At 35.7% G+C, this 20,369-nt stretch overlaps 1 pseudogene; it reads right to left on the bottom strand.

The window, feature by feature from the left end:
* Window positions 1-4,874: 4,874 nt before the first annotated feature.
* LOC134474703 (zinc finger protein 709-like) overlaps window positions 4,875-20,369 on the bottom strand; it is a 32,027-nt pseudogene continuing 16,532 nt past the window's right edge.

Genomic DNA, 20,369 nt, shown 5'->3' on the forward strand with positions numbered 1-20,369 from the left:
CAAGTGACAAAATCACTAGGAATTTCATTTTGTTTCTCCTTTCCTTTCCTTTCCTATTTTGTCATTTTCATTTTATAGTCAGGGTCTCCCTGTGTCATTGTAGCCTGAGCTGAACTCAGAATATGTTGCAGGCTTGTCTGGAACTCCCAGGAACCCTGCTGCCTCAGCCACTTGAGTACAGGCATTACAGGCATTTTCACCATTCCTTGCTCAGCCAATAAGTTTTTAACAACACTATGATGAGACCGGGTCTGGTAGTGTGGCTTGTAATCCTAGCAGTCTAGAAGGCTGAGTCAGGAACATCACAAATTAAAGGGAGCCTCAGCAATTTAGCCATTTATTAAGGACCTGGATTAAAACAAGAAAAGTGTTAAAAGGTGAAGACAAAGAAGCCAATGCAAAGCTCTGTATTCAAATCCTAGAAATTGAACAACAACAACAAAAAAACCCTGCAACTGACACCAGGAGGTTAAATAAATTTTTACACTGGCATGGCCTTCTGGAGGGGAGTGTGCCCCAAGTAGCTTTAACCTTCCCACCTTTCTTGCGATTTGACTTCAAAAAATCATCAAATTCCATGAGGGAGCAAAGAAAAAGAGAATATGCTTCAAAGACACAAAGCCTCAATCCTAAAGGAGAAGGCATTTGGAGTGATCTTCTGAAGTGCCTGCTGAATACAGCTATCTACTAACAGTGTTAATGTGATTTTAAGTCCTACACACTGTGAAAGAAGCTGCAGGCTAGGAAGGTGGCAGACAGCTTAACTAGAGTGACTCCTTCTACAAAGTGTCTGAAGACCAAAGCCAAACATTTTATTGCATGAATACACAACATTGCTACCAATTGCCAACTCAGGATAATATACACCTGTAATCCCAGCACTCTGCGAGAGGGAGGAATGATGAGGAAAGGTTTAAGCCTAGCCTGGGACATTTAGAAAATTAGTGAGACCATGTCTTAAAATTTGTACCAAACCAAAGCTTATACAAATGTATGAAAATATTGATCTTTAAGAAATCTCAGAAGTCACTAAACAAGGTACATTAATCACTATTAATCTTACTTATTTTATCTCTTTATAGACTTAAAAAGTGTGTTTTTATGTGATTCTTATTACTATTTCAAATTAAAATAGTAATCCTTTGCTCAAATTCTGGTACTAAATATAAATTTAGGACAGAAAAAAAAGCTGAATGATCAAAATCTCTTCATACTGACCTACCCAAATCCTAAAAGGATATATTTAGCAGCATATCTGCAGTCATCTAAGTAAAAAGCATTTAAAAATTGAAAGAGTACAAACACCAGGAAGCACATCAATGTCTCCATGATGGTAAACCTTATGCTAGGTGTGCTGACTAAACTACACATGCAAGAAAACCTCACAAAGATTTCTCACTAGAAAGTTGATTTTTGACTTTTCATTTTAATCATTTTTTTGCTCTCTTTCTTCTTTCCTTTTTTCTTCAGACAGGGTTTTGCTATGCAGTTCAGTCTGGCCTTGATCTTCCCTTGTAGCCCAGGATGACCTCAAACTCACCACAAAATTTCTGCCTCAGCCTTCAGAATCCAGAAATGACAGGTGTGCACCAACATCTCTGATTGTGTTTTCCTCTTTAAATTTTCTCCAAAACAAAACTCCTCAAAGTTTTTGATATTCTAAAAGTTCATCAGGTTGGTTATACAAAACCAAATCAGAAAGTACTAAAAACACTCCGAAGGACTTTCAAAATCTACACCAACATATAACATAATATAACATAACAGAGCATAATATAGTATAGCATAATATCACAAAACAAAATAAAAAAGGAACCACATAACTCTGCTTTAAACATCTGCTTCCAAAGATACAGTAAGAATTTCTAAGTTATCCATACACCAGCAATACAATGCATTTTCTTTGAAATAAATGTCAGTATCCACTCAAACGCTTGTGTAACAATGGATGTGGCAGCTCCCTTTTGAAGTCCAACACAAAAACATAAAAAGTGGCAATCACAAGATGGGTGACAGGTTCATGTGCTTGGTTCAGCCACATAATAGTGGGTGTTGGCAACAAAGAGAGAGCCCAGCATGGAAACACTGCTTCAAGAAGACCAACCAAAGAGTATTGCAACTGAAAAGGTTCAGCACCATCACCTCTAGGAAACTACCCATCAGGAGCACAAAGCCCATGGTCTGATTGGGAGGGGAGTAAATGAAGTGACAGTAGCAGCTAGGAGACAAGTTCCCCAGGAGTGATGTACATGTGTCCTTCATCAGTATGTGGTGATGATGTCACCTCCCTTGTACTCACCACCTGCTGTCCCCCCTCCCTGGAGGTCAGAGTTTGGAGCACTACAGTGTATAGCTGAGTTGAATGTCTAAGGATGAATAAATAATCATTCCTAAACACATGAGAGTAAAACTGGCTATGAATCCTCCTCCCCTGGATATATGGGGTTTATAACATGAGACCTTCACATTGTTTGGTAAAATTTTTATGGCTAGTCTGCTTCCTAATGGAATTGAAATGAAACTAACATGAGCCCAGGAAAGGAAGTCATCCTAACATTTGACAAATCTTTAACAGAAGACAATGTGTGTTTCATCCTCCGAGACAATGGACTCTTTGGATGGACCTTTGTGTTTGGCACCCAGCCTGACACATGTGAAGCATCTACATGTTTGCTGCATTAAAATCTTCAAAGTGCAGCAAAGTCTAAAAGTATACACAGTTCTCTAGCATTTTAACTTGTTGTTTCTAAGGAGGACATAAATTTGTTTTACAACAAAAAGAAAGGTGATATCACAGAGGAAGGCCAAACTATGAACCCCAGTGCATGACCTCACTTCCTTGGTGATAGGTCCAAACAGAACTCTGAAGGCTCAGGTCACCAGGCACCTTGGTCTGGTGACAGTTGGTCTTCACAGACAGTTGGCTCAAGACAGTGAGCAGGGAGCAGGTTAGGCTGCTTTCCCAGGACATGAGACCCCAGCCTCAGGATCCCGCATAGGTAGTCCATGTGAGAATGGCTGAAAAAATGGTTCACTCATCCCAGAGCCTTTAGGATGATTGCTGGCAAATTCCAAATGACAAGGGCATTAAAGGATAGGGCTCACTGTCCCCAGCCTTCTGGCACACAGAGGCAGGAGGAAGCCCAGGACAGGTGTCACTATACTCGGCCACAAGCCACTCAGAGTCACGGAGTCCAGCAGAGTACCGTGTGCAAAAATGCTCAATATTTCTTCAACTATTTCTTGACAATTTGTACATATTGTAAAAAAGTGTGTGTTCCTTTCACGTTCCTATTGGTTTTACATGTTAGCTGTCAGGGAGTAATAGGCAAAATTTCTCTCATTCTTCATCCTTTATTTCATTCTTTATTTCTTCTTTAATCCTTTATTTCTTCATCCTTTTGGTTTGACTTTTTTGTGGCTTCTATGTTTATGCAGGAGGACAAAAATCTTACAAAGTCCTTTTTGCTTGTTTTGTCACCCTATCTTATTTTCTACACAAAACAGCAGCAATAGTATTAAAAAATGTTTTTTACTACCTCTACATTCAGAACATGAAATGTCTGGCTCTTTCATGTTTCACTATGTTTTACTCCAATAGAGGCATATTTGAGACTGCTGCACAAATTACCAAAAATAGCACACTTCCTGAGTAAAAGAAAAATCACAATTTGCAGTAGTGATTCTTTTGTCCTATCATACATTTTAATTCTTGACCTCAACTTACTTGTTTCCTTGAACTTCAAATGTAGGCATAAAAAAAACTGCTTCACACTCTGCTAAATCATCTAGCAATTGCCTCCCAAAGTCAGCTTAAAAGCCATGATCATCCCATCTCATTCTCTCCTGATGCTGGGACTAAAGAAATCATCTTTAGCCTAATCTTTATAGGTAACTCCTTACCAATGCAATTATTTAAATACAAAATGATCAAAAATTGCATACTTATTGTTAGTTTTTGTAAAATAACAAGGAATATGAAAGTGACAATTCTACTGTATTCAATACAAGAATGAATGGGTTAAATTGACAACTGCCCAAATGATGCTCAGGATGGTCACTGCATAAACAAATGTGCTCCCCAAGTGATTCTCTGGGATAACTGCTAGGTGGCCAACCAATAAAAGGACAACTACTGATGTGCAATTGTGAGTATTAAAAAATGTTGATACTGGGGAAGAAAGGTAGGAGATCTCAAGCATTAAGCTACATCTGCAGAACTTGAAGATATATTTTGAGACAAGGTCACTCTAATTGTGTAGGTTAGACTCAACTTCCTCTTCCACAAATTTGAGCCCCCTGAGGTGTTAGGATTACAAACATGCATCAAAAGGACCAGCAAGATTTACTTTCATCATAAAATGAGAAAGTGCATGTACTCAGGATATATGTCTTACAGATTCAGCATTCTATTATTAGCTGTAATACAAATTCCAAATATTCCCATTGATGGTAAGCAGAAATATGCTGTAGGGGATCTGGCCACATGCTGTAGTGCATAGAGGCTGACAATGTACTTCACAGTGTCTTTTACTTTGTGAAGTATATCAGGTTCTTCAGGTACAAAATAGATATAGTTTTAGTGGTGATTACATAAGAGGTGAGTAATTTATTTTCCCAAGGATAATTGAGACTTGGGCAAGCTGTCTTCACTGGATTAGGGGTATTTACTGCAATGTTCACTTGTGTTTTCATGACACCACAGTTTTTAACAACATAATTCCTAAGCAGATTTTGTATTCAACAACACTGCATTAAACACGTTACACCTTACATGAATGTTAAAATGGAAGTGAAAACCACAGGCCACAGGAAACCAACTGGGACTAATGGCACAGTGTATGTGTTTAAAGATAATCAGTACACACTACAAACATCATGCACTGGTCTTTATAAATAAAGTGATATGCCACTGTATAAATGCACAATTCAGTAAAACAGGACACAATCTGAATCTTAATTTAGCAAATTTACTTTTTACTGTGTTGACAGCTCAAAATTTAGGTTTCTCTTTACGCCATTACTTCAGTATTTTAGGAAAAAACAGTAATAATTACAAAATATATAATGCTTTCACAGCATCAAGGAATAAAATAAAGGCTTTTGCATGATACATCCAATAACAACCTTTTAAACCAAAACAACTCAACAATTAAGAAAAATTGATTTCAAAGTATGGTTACTCATAAATCATGCCAAGTTTTATAATTTCTGGAGATATTGATATATATATTGTGATGTGCTATTGGAGACAAGTTATGATTCTGTCAGTGTGGCACAATCAGAAATTCATAGTAGTATGGTTTACATTTGGTATGAGCGGGGAAACCTTGCTATCCAAAAAAGATGTAATGTAAACATAACAAGTAAAATTCTGATTGTTAGAAAAACAAAGGTTTACGTAAATGACAAATTTTGGCTCCACTGAAAAAGAAAATCAGGCAACATAATGTACGTGGTATGATACCCAGTGATGTTAGGAAATCAGCAGGTATCTGATCTCGTCACAACATGTAATACATAACATTCATTAATGTACAAGTTATGTGAAAAGAACACAACTTTGTCAAAAACACATATTCCAAGCCTCTACAAATGTATATCTTAAGGCCAAATATTGCATCAACTTCAGAATCATCATTTATGAAAGAGAAAATAAAGCATGTGCATCAAAAGATTAAAGCAATGCCGTGTTAAAATTACAATTCCCAAAAAAATAAGAGACTAGACTAATATCACTCTGCACAGTGAATAATAGTATTGCTCAATTTTATATCATAATGTTACAGAATAAGCATTGGGTTTCTTAGTATCACTTCTTCTTCAGAGTATCTGTTCATTACATTATGCATTATGTTATTTGTTCCAATAAATAGGTTAGAAATTCTTCCCATGTGTGAATCTCTATGTGTATATCTATCCTTTCTGTGTTATGGGGGAAAACAGCTCAAAATAAGACAACAAAACAAATTCCTAGAAAATCAAGATATGAAAGAGACATATAAGACCACAATATTAGGTGATATACAGTACTTACTATGCTTTCTCTTATAATTTTCAGTAGAATTGTCCACATCATCAGGAACTATATAATTAAGCATAACATTATATAGGTATTTTTTATAAAAACACAACTTTGAAGACATTGTAGGATGTGAAAGCAGTCAATAATCCAACCTGATGTAGAGCCCATGATTTCCTGCCAAGACCAGCAAGTCAGGCTGAGGTACAGAATCCCATCCCAGTCTGGGGGAACTCCCTTCCTCACCTGGGGACCAGCCCATAGTTGCCCACTAGGCCCAGTGATTTGGGACAAGCGAATTGGAACCAGGGAGTTGGGCCAAGGCACAGAATCCTTTCCCAGTCTGGGGTAACACTTCCTTACCTGGGGACCAGCCCGCGGATTCCTGCCGAGACTAGCGAGTGGGGCCAAGGTACAGATTCCAATTCCAGTCTGGGGGAACTCCCTACCTTGCCAGCAAGTTCAGCCAAGGCATGGAATCCTGGCCCAGTCTGGGTGAACTCGCTCCCTCACTTGGAACGACACTTGAAGCTTGAAAATACAGCAAAATGACAGAACAAAAGTCCAAAATGCAATCTCAAACATCCATCCCATCCCAAAAAAGCCTAGGAGCCATGTGCATAGAAGAAAACACATTCCACATAACTGAAATACCTGAAATAATAGTAACTGAAATAAAGAAGCAACTTTGGGAAGCATTAAAGGAATTCAAACTAGAAATAATCTTGTAGGTAAAAGAAGAAATGTTAAAAGAAATGAAGGAGATTCTGAACATATCTAAGAAGACACAGTTAAAAAATTGGAGGAACTAAACAAAAGACAGAATCCCTGGATGAACTCTATAAGAAACAAATGGAATGCATAAAGCAGATGCAAAGTGATATACAGGAAATCAAAAACTCCATTGAAAGTTGTAAAAACTGCCTCAATGAATGTGAAGATAGAATCTCAGACCTCAAAGACAAAATTGCAGCCAGTGAACAGGAAAAGAAAGATCTTTTTAAAATAACACAAGAAATCAGGAAATAACTATTCAACCACTGCAAGGTGATGCAAAACAGAACAACATAAGATTGATAGGGATAAATGAAAAAGAAGGACAACATAAAGGATGTCAAGAGGATATTTAGAGAAGTAATAGCTGAAAAATTCCCAAACATGAGATTGGAAACTGATATCAAAGTCAATGAAGCATATAGAACTCCAAATAGCCATAACCAAAATAAATTTACACCCATATAACAGTGACCATCACAGAAATTGAACAAAAGCATAGAATATTAAAAGCTGTCAGAGAGAAGAGACAGATCACCTATAATGGAAAACCTATCAGAATCACAGTAGACTTCTCAGCACAAAGAATAAAGTCAAGAAGAACTTAGTGAAGTATTTCAGATTGTGAAGGAAAATTATTTCCAACCTACCCTGATGTACCCTGCAGAACTGTCCTTCAAAATTGATGGAGAAATAAGATACTTCCATTACAAAGAACAGCTGAAAAACTTCATGATCACCAATCCAACCCTGCAGAGAATACTGAGAGAGCCTGGATACATTTACGAAAAAGCCATTAACAAAGCAGACAATTAAACAGAGCAGAAAGATAAAGTTGCAACAGCAAAAAGATAACATGTCAACAATAAACCAATATACAACAGTTCTAACCATTAATGTAAATGGTTTCAATGCACCAATTAAAAGAAACAGACTGACAGAATAAATCAAGAAACAAAATCCAATGATATGCTGTTTCCAAGAACCCCATCTAATGCAAAAGGATATTCACAGACTAAAAGTCAAAGGATAGAAAACAATACTTCATGCAACAGAAACCCCCAAAAAAGCAGGGGTAGCTATTCCATTTGCTGACAATATAAACTTCAAGCCAGTAATGATCAGAAGGGATATAGAAGGTCACTACACACTGGTTAGGGGAAAACTCCAAGAGGAATAGGTTGTTATCTTAAATATATATGCACCAAACTCCAGAGCACCCAGTATATAAAACAAGTACTAACAGAAATGAAAAACCAAATTAGCAGTAACACAATTGTAACAGGAGACCTTAACACACCATGGATATCAATGGACAGATCAACCAGACAGAAAATCAACAAAGAAATAAAAGAACTGAATCGCACCTTTGAACAAATGGACTTAATAGACATATACTGAGTATTCCACCCAACCACAACAGAATACACATTCTTCTCAGCAGTACATGGATCATTCTTTAAAATAGACCATATATTAATTCATAGAATGTATTTAAAATGCAAAAGTGTCAAAATTATCCCTTGCATGCTATAGAAATTAATGATAAAAGATACTGCAAAAATCCCACAAACACATGGAAACTGAATAACACACTCTTGCATAATCAGTGCGTCACAGGGGAAATTAAAGAAGAAATTAAACAATACCTACAAACAAATGGAAACACAAAGGCAACTTACTGAAATCTGAGGGATGCAATGAAAGCTGTTCTCAGAGGAAAATTTATTGCACTGAGTTCCCACATTAGGAAAACAGAATGAATACAAATAAATAACCTGATGTTACACCTCAAACATCTAGAAAAAGAAGAGCAAGTCAAGCACAAAGCCAAAAGAAGAGAAGAAATTTTAAAAATCAGAACATAAATCAATGCAATAGAAACTAAAAAAAACAATCCAAAAAAAAATCAACGAATCAAAGAGCTGGTTCTTTGAAAGAATAAATAAAATTGATAAGCCCCTAAACAACCTTATTTTAAAAAGGGAACAAAAAGTTCAAATTCATGCAATAAAGAATGAAAGAGGTGAAATTACTGCAGACCCTAGAGAAATACAGAAGTTCACACCTATTTTGAAAACCTCTACTCTCAAAGGTTTGATAACACAGAGGAAATAAACAGATTCCTGGAAGCATACGAAGTACCAAAGCTAGGTAATGAAGATGTAAAACTACTGAATAACCCAATTTCTATTAATGAAATTAAAGATGAAATTAAATATTTACCTACAAAGAAGAGCCCCGGCCCAGATGGATTCACTGCAGAATTCTACAAGAAATAAAAAAAAAAAGACCTAATGCCAACAATTCTCAAAATCTGCAATGATATTGAAAGGAAAGCAATCCTTCCTAAATTGTTCCTAGAAGCAAATATTACTCTAGTACCAAAACCAGAGAAGGACCCAACTGAAAAAGAGAACTACAGACCAATCTCCCTAATGAACACAGATGCAAAAATCTTCAATAAAATATTGGCAAACAGGATGCAGCAAATCATCAAGATCATACACCACGACCAAGTGGGAATCATCCCAGGCAGGCAGGGATGGTTTAATATATGTAAATCAATAAATGTAATACACTATATCAATAAACCCAAAGGTAAGAATCACATGATCATATCTATAGATGCAGAAAAAGCTTTTGATAAGGTCCAACATTCATTTATGATAAGAACCTTACAGAAAATTGGAATAGATGGTCTTTACCTCAATATAATTAAGGCTGCCTATGACAAATCAACAGTCAGTATCATACTAAATGGCCAAAAATTGAAGATATTTACTTTAAAATCAGGGACAATACAAGGATGTCCCTTAACACCACTCCTATTTAATATAGTACTGGAAATACTGCGCAGAGCAATTAGACAAGAGAGAGAAATCAAAGGCTTAAAGATAGGAAAAGAAGAAGTTAAATTATAAGTATTTGCAGATGACATGACACTTTATATAGAAGATCCCCGAAGCTCCATTGAAAGACTCCTAGTTATAATAAATTCAGTAATGTAGCTGGATACAGAATCAATGCTCAAAAGTCAATAGCATTCCTGTACACTAACAGCAAAACTACAGAGAGACAAATAAGAGACCACACCCTTCACACTAGCAACTAAAAAAATGAAATATTTAGGAATTACTCTCATGAAAGAAGTAAAAGACCTATACAGGGAAAATTATAACACCCTGAAAGATGAAACTGAAGATGATCTCAGAAAATGGAAAGACATCCCTTGCTCATGGATAGGAAGAATAAATATTGTGAAAATGGCCATTTTCACAAAAATTTTATACAGAGTCAATGCAATCCCGATTAAAAAAATCAACATACCTCATAGAAATTGAGAAATCACCCCTAAAATTCATCTGGAGTGAGAAGAAACCTAGAACAGCAAGGACAGTTAAAAGTAGCAAAGGCAAGCCAGGAGGTATCACAATCCCTGACTTGAAGTTATATTACAAAGCAACTGTAGTAAAATCAACATGGTACTGGAACCAAAACTGAGCCAAAGATCAGTGGAATGGATTAGAAGATACAACAAAACTACAAACATACACAACCACCTTATCTTTGATAAAGAGGCCAAACATGTTCACTGGAAGACAGTCTCTGTAATAAATAGTGGTGAAAAACTGGCCCTCCCTATGCCCAAAACTAAAAGTAAGACCCATTCCTATTACCATGTACTAAAATAAAATCTAAATGGATCAAAGATCTAAATATTAAAACAGAAACACTAAATCTATTGGAAGACAAATTGGGTAAAAACCCTGAAGACATAGGAGGAGGTAGAGAATTCATGAACAGAACTCAAACCACATGGGAAATACTTCTCAGAGTCAATAATTGGGATGGCCTCATTAAAAAATTTCTGCACATCAAAAGAAATCTCCAGCATAGTGAAAAAAAAAAAACCCAAAACTGGGAAAAACATCTTAGTGAACTGCCCCTCAGACAAAGGACTTCTGTCTAAAACACGTAAAGAATTAAAAGAAAATCTGAGCCCCAAAATTCAAAGACCCAATCCAAAAATGGCCATCTGAGATGAATAAACAATTTTCAGATGAAGAAATACAAATGGCAAATAAATACATGAAAAAATGTTCACCATCAATGGTCATTAGAGAAATGCAATTTAAAACCACCGTGTGATTTCATCTCATTCCTGAAAGAATGGCTGAGATCATTAAAACCAGCAATAAATGCTGGAGAGGCTGTGGGGTAAAAGGATCTCTCCTGCACTGTTGGTGGGAGTGTAGACTAGTGAAACCATTGACAAGGTCAGTCTGGAGATTATTCAGAAAGCTGGGACTGGAAGCACCTTTTGACCCACCTATTCCATTTCTAGGCATATTCCCAGAAGAACTGAAATAATCATACCACAGAGATATATGTGCACCCATGTTTATAACCACACAATTTGTAATAGCCAGATCTTGGAAACAACTTAATTGTCCATCAACTGAGGAATGGATAAAAAGTTGTGGTATTTTTATACAATGGAGTACTACTCAGCTATAAAGAATGATCACATTGAGATGTAAGTAAATGGACACAGCTTGAGACCATACTCATAAGTGAAATAAATCAAAGTCAGATGTATAAATACCGAATATTTTCCCTAGTGTAAAAAGTGATAAGAATACATAGAAGTATGTGGTAACTATGATTCCCAATCATATTGGTTTGAATCCATATGTTTTCACTCATTAAGTGCAATGGTTTTAACCTGGGTTGCTCGATTTTAGTATCAGTGATAGTACAAATAGCTATTCTGAAGAAAACAACACATCAAAAAGCTAGTGCTGATTTAATAGCATATTGTTTCAAAGTCCCATCAAGCTGTTGTACATCTGTTTCCACTGGTTTTAACATGTTGTATCTTTCTATATTTTACTATATGCGATAGTATAAACAAAATTTTTACAGGCAAAGAGATAATATAGAAACCATTTTTCATTTTCTGTTAACTGGTTCTAAGTACACTGTAATTCTTTCATTCTCTTGAATGCCTTCACACTGTCTTGATATGCTTGATGCTACAGTACACGAAGTTATACTCAAATAATTCTAGGAAAGAGGCACTATGGTGACTAATATCATGTTAGATTATTTGGGGGTGAAACACAATGATGCTTATATTGTTTGGTTCTGACCTGTGTTGTTCTATTACAATGTCCTCTTTTATCTCAATCTCCACTCTTTTTCAAAAATTAATCTATGTTTTCTTAATTTTTTTCAATTAAGGGAAAACTAAATTTAAAAATAGCAGGATATATTATAGTAACATTTTTGTTTTCTTATTAACCTGATTTGAACCCCACTATTGCTCTCCCCATCCTTTTCTGCCTGATTTTACTGAATTCTGTATTGTTTGATAGTATCAAATTTGAGGGTATAGGCAGCCACTATGAAGGCAATAAGATTTACTATCATGCCCATTATGGTTTGACTATTATCTTGTTTTGAAATACTGTAAGGTCTCCAGTGTAGGTTTTATTGGTCTTGTTCTGTACTGTTTTGATCAATCCTATTATATCTGATGAGATGGGCAACTCTTTTTAAAAATAGCAAGAGGCACACTCATAACCATTTTTGATCACCTGATATTCTATTTTTGCATCATGTACTATGCCCATCCTTCTGTTCTAACCGAATCTTTTTTTTTTTTTTTTAGTCATGTTAGGTTTTATTCTCTTCAAAAAAAAAAGTAATTAGAACTGTGGCAGTAAAAAAACACAAAAACTGTAATTGTTATTATAAAAAAGAGAGGAAATGAAGGTGGTCTAAGGGATATAACTGCATGTTTGAGTGTGTAGGATGGAAAGCCATATTACTGAGCTTTTGTTGGATCATTGAATGGAACTGTCTGCAATCTCACTGTATGAATGTCCACTTTATATGCTTTAATTGTATAATTTGGACAACTGTTTCTAAGATGAAAATATGTAACCTATTAACCAGTGATTTCTTACTGTATTACTTTTCTTGAAATTCTGTATTATTTATACACTTTTAATGCTTTGTTTTTTTTATTTCCTTTCTTTTTTCTCTTTAAATAAAAAAATAATCAAACCTGGAATGGATATCTTTTATTAAATTATTTTTGGTACTGGAGATCAAACTCACGACCTCACATTTGCCAGGCAGGTTCTTATGCCACTGAGCTAAATCCCCTGCTCCCCAAAGTACATATTTTACATCTTGTCACCTTCACAGTAGTTGCCTCTAATCTTGGACTTGGTACAAGCAAGCATACCAAATGTGAATAAAATCAGTCAAGGCCAAATAGCATTCAAACAAACCAGCTTCAAAGAAGATCAGTCATAGAAGACAATGCAAGTAATACAGGGTTTCAGTTTAAGTTAATAGGTAATTAAGGATAGTTACCATGGTATAACCTGCTATTTTTTGTGTTATCTCTCTGTGCCCTCAAATGTAATATGAGTAGACAGGCTGGAACAAAATATAATCAAACTAATCAGAGCAATAAGTCTATGGTAACATTTAAATCCTGATACACTTTTAACAATGCCCTCTGCCTTCTTTTTTTAGGCAATTCCTCACCTTTTCCTTCTCAGGATGCTATTATTCACTGTTGAGAGTGATATTAGTCTATTCTCTGATGTTCAATTTCAGCATACACAAATATAAAGACAGCTACTCTGAAGAGAATGAGAGACATTGTGGTAGTCATTATCGACTTCCCCAAAATCAGTTTGAAGACTGAAAAAGCCTACATCATCCTGTAATTATTTGATTAGTTCTATGACCTTCAGTATATATGCAATGCATTCTAGATGGGGACAACTATTTGGAAGAAAACTAGAGACAGTAAGATAGACAGTGAATCTCCAGTGGACGTGCTTTGAAATCTGTGTTTCCTTAACTTGTTTTCTTATGAACTGTTCTGTTCTGTTTTGTCATGTTTAATCTTACCCTCTTTAAGAAATAAAACAAGTGTGAAGGACAGATAAGCATTTTAATAAGTTTTTGTTGGATCATTGAGGTGAACTGTTCGCAGTGTCATTATTTGAATATCACTTTGTACGCTTTATTTTGTAACTTGAACAACTACTCCTAAGATGAAAATATGTAACTAATCAACTAGTGATTTCTTATTGTTTAATTTTCTGAAATTCTGTATTATTTTTACACTTTTTTCTGTTTTATCTCTTTAAATAAACATTGCAATTTACCAAAAAACATAAAAATTCAATTTTAAAGACAAAATATTAAGTACATAGAAACTATCCATACTTGAAAGTTAAAAGCCCATTTCAGTTTACCATGTTTAATTACAAGATATCATGTTTAAGTACCAAGACATTTTAAAAAATCTAAATAGGTACAAGTGGTTAACTGAAAACCATACAACATGTGCACTCTAGTAGAGCTCCACCACAGATTTGTCATTTCTGGAAAATTTATGAAGATATATTCACATCAAACTTCTGTATTGGTTATTTCTTCAGGTCTCCTTGGGATTTTAAAAGTAAACTTAGATCTAAACTGTCTGAGGAGCGATACTTTTTCTATGTATTTAACAACAAACATGGATTGCCATATTTCTCACATTGTTAATCCACATAGGATCTCTACCCAGTGAGTTTTTTCAGATATGTAACAATGATCATGTGTGCTGAGAGTATTCCCATAATACATAAGATTTATCTCTAGTGTGAGTTTTTTCATGTATTTCACTTACAATCTGGCTGCTGAGAGTGTCTCCATTTGCTTACATAGCCGTTGGTTCTTCCCAGTGTGAATTCTTTCATGTGTTTTGCAATGACTGTATGCAGTAAAAGCTTTACCACATTGTTATATACATTGGGTTTCTCACCAGTGTGAAGTCATTGATGTATTTTACAGTATCCATGTGTGGTGAAAGCTTTCCCACATTCTTCACATACACAGGCTTTCTCAACAGTGTAATTTTTTTCATGTATTGGACAATGAGCATTTCTGCTGAAACCTTTCCCACATTCCTTACATATATAATTTTTCTGCCAAGCGTGAAGATTTTCATGCATTATGCAATATGTATGTGTGCTCAAATCATTCTCATGATGCTTATATACACTGGTTTTATCTTGAATGTGAACTTTCATGTTGCTTACAATGTCCATGTAGGGTAAAAACTTTCCCACATTGCTTATACATATGTTTTCTCTCCAGTGTGAATTCTTTCATGTTTCTTACAATTTCCAGAATTTGTAAAACCTTTTCCACATTGCTTACATACATATGGTTTCTCTCCAGTGTGAATTCTTTCATGTTTCTTACAACCTCCCCTTGTGTTAAAAGCTTTCCCACATTGCTTACATACATAAGGTTTCTCTCCAGTGTGAATTCTTTCATGTTTCTTGCAATCTGTCCGTGTGTTAAAAGCTTTCCCACATTGCTTACATACATAATGTTTCTCTCCAGTGTGAATTCTTTCATGTTTCTTACAACCTCCCCTTGTGTTGAAAGCTTTCCCCCATTGCTAACATACATATTGTTTCTCTCCAGTGTGAATTCTTTCATGTTCCTTACAATGTCCGTGTTTGGTAAAAGCTTTCCCACATTGCTTACATACATAGGGTTTCTCACCCGTGTGAATTCTTTCATGTTTCTTACAATCACCGCTTGTGTTAAAAGCTTTCCCACATTGCTTACATATGTATGGTTTCACTCCAGTGTGAATTATTTCATGTGCCTTACAATGTCCAGGTGTGATAAAAGCTTTCCCACATTGCTTACATACATAGGGTTTCTCACCCGTGTGAATTCTTTCATGTTTCTTACAATCACCGCTTGTGTTAAAAGCTTTCCCACATTGCTTACATATATATGGTTTCACTCCAGTGTGAATTATTTCATGTGCCTTACAATGTCCATGTGTGATAAAAGCTTTCCCACATTGCTTACATACATAGGGTTTCTCTCCAGTGTGAACTCTTTCATGTATTTTACAACTTGCCTGTGTGTTAAAAGCTTTGCCACATTGCTTACATACATAGGGTTTCTCTTCAGTGTGAATTCTTTCATGTTTCTTACAATGTCCATGTGTTAAAAGCTTTGCCACATTGCTTACATACATAGGGTTTCTCTCCAGTGTGAATTCTTTCATGTTTCTTAAAATATTCCCTTGTGTTAAAAGCTTTCCCACATTCCTTACATACATAGGGTTTCTCTCCAGTGTGAATTCTTTCATGTTTCTTACAATCTCCCTGTGTGTTAAAAGCTTTCCCACATTGCTTACATACATAGGGTTTCTCTCCAGTGTGAATTATGTCATGTTGCTTACAATGGTCATGTCGGGTAAAAGCTTTCCCACAGTGCTTACATACATATGGTTTCTCTCCAGTGTGAATTATTTCATGTGCCTTAAAATGTCCATGTGTGATAAAAGCTTTCCCACATTGCTTACATATATATGGTTTCTCGCCAGTGTGAATTCTTTCATGTTCCTTAAAATATCCCCATGTGTTAAAAGCCTTCCCACATTTCTTACATACATAGGGTTTCTCTCCAGTGTGAATTATGTCATGTTGCTTACAATGTCTAGATTTGGTGAAACCTTTTCCACATTGCTGACATACATAGGATTTCTCTCCACTGCAATATTTTTCATGGATCTGAACATTGTGGTGTGTTTCTGCTTCTTTCACATTCACATTACCTTCTGCAGTACAAGGGAATACTTCTTTACACTGATTCCAAGATGTATGTCCATAGGATTTCCCTAGCTTGTCATTTCTGTAAAAAAAAATCACATATCAGATTGATAACCATATTACTAAGTTTTTATTGGAGATTTGAACAAAACTGTTTGCAGTCTCGCTGTTTGAATCCCCACTTCATATGTTTCACTTTTGTATTTCATTAACTATTTCTCTGAGTAGCATATGTAATCATTGTCTTTAGATTTCTTACTGTTTATTTTCACTTTGAAAGTGGTATCATTTCTACTTATTTTGGTTTTTTTAGTCTTTTCTTACATTAAATAAAAAAAAGAAACACTCACAGTGAAATGGGTCTCAGTTTTATGACTGCATTAATGTCAAGTTCTGTTTTTAATGCCTTCTAAGAAATTCTGAACGTGAAGTAACAGAATGGCCTTATAAGACATGTTGAAAACAACCATTCCCAAAAGACTGGTACACATTTGGAAATCTTAAAATTTGGTACCTTTTGAAATGCAGAATCTTTAGCTTCACTTTCGGCATGGGTACATATGTGTATCACATACAGATCATTCTGATATGTTTCCCCATCACAATCTCCCTTCTGTCCTTAACCTGCAGTTCCCTTTTCCATATGGTCAGTCTTACTTTTCTCTATTAACTCTTTCATTTCATTCCACAATTTATATTTTGGTTTCTCATCTAAAAGGTACCCTGTGAACTTTTAGGTTTTATAGCTGAGCTATTTCACCGAATTGATGGGAGAAAGAACCACCTATTTCTTATGGCAAATGACATTATATTATTTATTTTTTGACATTATATAAGACATTTTTTTCTTTTCCATGCTGGGAATGAACAACAGCTATTAGCATAAAATCTATAGCTTTTTAAATATGTTTTAAGAGATTTTCACTGATCATTAAGCCATGAAGGTTGAACTTGAATTTGCCATTCTGCAAAATCTGATTCCTAGTGTGCTGGATTTACAAGAATGCACAATCACAGAGAGTTGACTAACATTTTCCTTCTCCACAAATCCAGTGATAGATAGCTAAGCTTCTTCAAGGCCTGATCTATTATAACTTGATCTGCTTTGTAAAAGAGTAAGCATGTACCAGTATTTTAAGTGCATCTTGAATTTTTAAAAATATATCTAGGACAAGTATGATGGGATCAATTTCTAGAGACAACTGCACACTGATATTCAGAATGAGTGCACTTAACATTCTACCAGCCTTCTAAGAATTTTAGTCAGAATGGCTGATTCTTTAGAGCATGGTTTGGAAACACAAGAACTCCATTTTATTTCAAATTCTATTGCAATCTTAGTAATGTTTAGATGATGAATGTGTTGTATTTACATGTATATATGGGTAGAAAAACTGAAGGGAGAATGTCATAACTCCTTATACGTCTTCGGAGAATATTACTGACAATAAATTGAATGGTGCCTCATTTCTTTGGCGGTATTTTTCTGCTGACTCACTAGTTACTCAGGAACATTCCTTCTCCTTATGAGTGCGAATTACCTTAAGTATCTCCAGTATATTTTGCATTCTTTTTCAGCTTCCTGGATATCCCCAAGTCCTCCTGAATTGTAGAAATACCAGCGCTCATTAGAATAATACATACAAATTAATAGATTTTGTTTAGAGTTATGATATAATGTGTCCAGGTCTGAGTTATTTTAAAAAATATTTTCACATTGTGTTTAATGAAACAACAATGATGACCAACATACAACATTCTGACAGCATGAGTGACAAAAGTATTTTGTCCTTACCTATTGCAGTCATGTTCCTAAAGGTTTCGCCCATCACATCTCTGTAGAGATTCTTTTGGGATGGACTCAGCAAAGTCCACTCCTCATGGCTGAAGTTCACAACGATATCCTCAAAGGTCACATCCTAAAGGACAACACATATATTTCTCACACGAAGGTTGAGACACCAGGTTTGGGATATCTTAAATTCTCTCCTACAAATCTGAATCAAAAGCAAAGTGTGGTGGTATATATCTATAATGCCAGCACTCAAAAGGCTGAGGCAGGATGGTTTCAGTGAATTCAGGGCAATTCTAGGCTCCATAGGGTATTCAAATCCAGCTGATATACATATAGAAAGCTTGTCTCAATAAAACAAAACAAAACTAAACAAATACAACCAAACAAAACAGCTGAATGAAGACTGATGTCTTCAAATTTAAATCCATGTCTTGGTCATTAATTTTGTATATATACACATTTTTGAAGACAGCAAATTTGATGATAGATTGCAACTCACTGCTATTGTAACAGTGAAATAGGAGCACTGATTCTTGTGCTGAGTCACTGCAAGATTCCCTGTGTACTGTCTCTAATGCAGAGATCACAGTGAGAAGCCTGCAGGACCAGCATCCACAAAGCACAGAGACAGATAAATACCCCATCAATGAACTGAGAAGCCAAGCAAGCACCTCCCTTCCCTGGTAAGTGGTGGCGGTGTGGCAGACTGTGGCCCATCCAGGAGGCAAACCAGCAGCAGCTCCTGAGATCCATGCCATGCTGGATTTAGGACACTTGGAAGGCAAGCAAGCACCACTTCTCCCCCTTAAGCAGTGGTGGTCTGGCAGAATGTGGCCCTTCCGGGGGTGAACCAGCAGCAGCTCCTGAGATCCACGCCTTGTGGGAACTTAGGAAGCTGTGAAACCAAACAACCAGCTGTCTCCCTACTAAGCAATAGTGAACCTACTGACGCACGGCCTAGAATCAAACATCCCACTTCCCTACCCCTCTTCTCCTGTCACCCCCTGTTAGCAAATAGGGAACAGAAATCTGAGTGTGTCCTGGGAAGCAGACCATAACAAATAAGGGGAAATTCCTTCTATTATCTCTTTGAAGGCAAATATTTTTATTACTGTTTTACTCTATTCTGATTAATGGTATTGCTCTATTCAAAATTCTGCTTTGATAAGTACTATAATGTTCTGTGTTTCATCTCATTTTGATATATATGTTTGAAAGAACAACTATTATAAAGATAATAAAATATACTGTGATATCTATTACTGTAATCGCAGTAACCTGTTGTGAAGTTGTGTACCAATTTCACTGTATGATCTTAGTTGGCCTTATTCTGCCTTGTTCTGTTTATGTTACCACTTTCAAAATTTGAAAAAAGGAAAAAAAATCTCATCAATCACCATGATAGGCTGCAGAGAATGTCTCTTCAAATCTCATTTAGGCCAGTGAGTACTTTGTTCTTAATATACTTCAGCAGCATTATGAAACATGAATTTGGTTTCATAGAACAAAACATAAATAACCTCCAATATGGTACACAAATAATAACTCAAATGTTAGTGGAAAATGCTGTTTTTAAAAAAATAAGTATATAAAATGGAACCAGGCCCAAGCTGTAATACATAGCTCACTGTCACCAAGCGATCACTTTCAATTCAGATATAAGGAATATATCTTGTGAGGCTGGTGAAGGACTTCTTCCTTGAATTTGGGACTATCCTAAGTTACAGAGCTGTCTAAAGTAGAGAAACCCTGACTGAGACACCCCACAGACAAAGTGAAACTTGAAAAGAGACTGCATAAGACACCTTTAGTTTGTTTTTAAAAATTATAGCCATACAATATGGAAAAATTCCAACAATATTCAACACTTTATGAGAAACAATGTGGATATCTTCCATACAACAAAGAGAAAGTTGGGTATTTAGCTCAGTGGCATGAACACCTGCCTGGAAAGCATAGGTCATGAGTTTGATCCTTGGTACAAAAAAAAAATGCACATTTTACCTTCATGACACTGGGGGGCATAATTAGAGATAATCCAAATTAGATCTCAAGTATGGAACACAAAATTCATGGGTTGACAAGGATGTGAAATACTGATTGTTGCCAGAGCTGG

The sequence above is a fragment of the Cavia porcellus genome, unplaced genomic scaffold, assembly GCF_034190915.1.
Source record: "Cavia porcellus strain 051 isolate PalLab524CR breed Dunkin Hartley unplaced genomic scaffold, mCavPor4.1 scaffold_35, whole genome shotgun sequence".
Classification (NCBI taxonomy): Eukaryota; Metazoa; Chordata; class Mammalia; order Rodentia; family Caviidae; genus Cavia; species Cavia porcellus.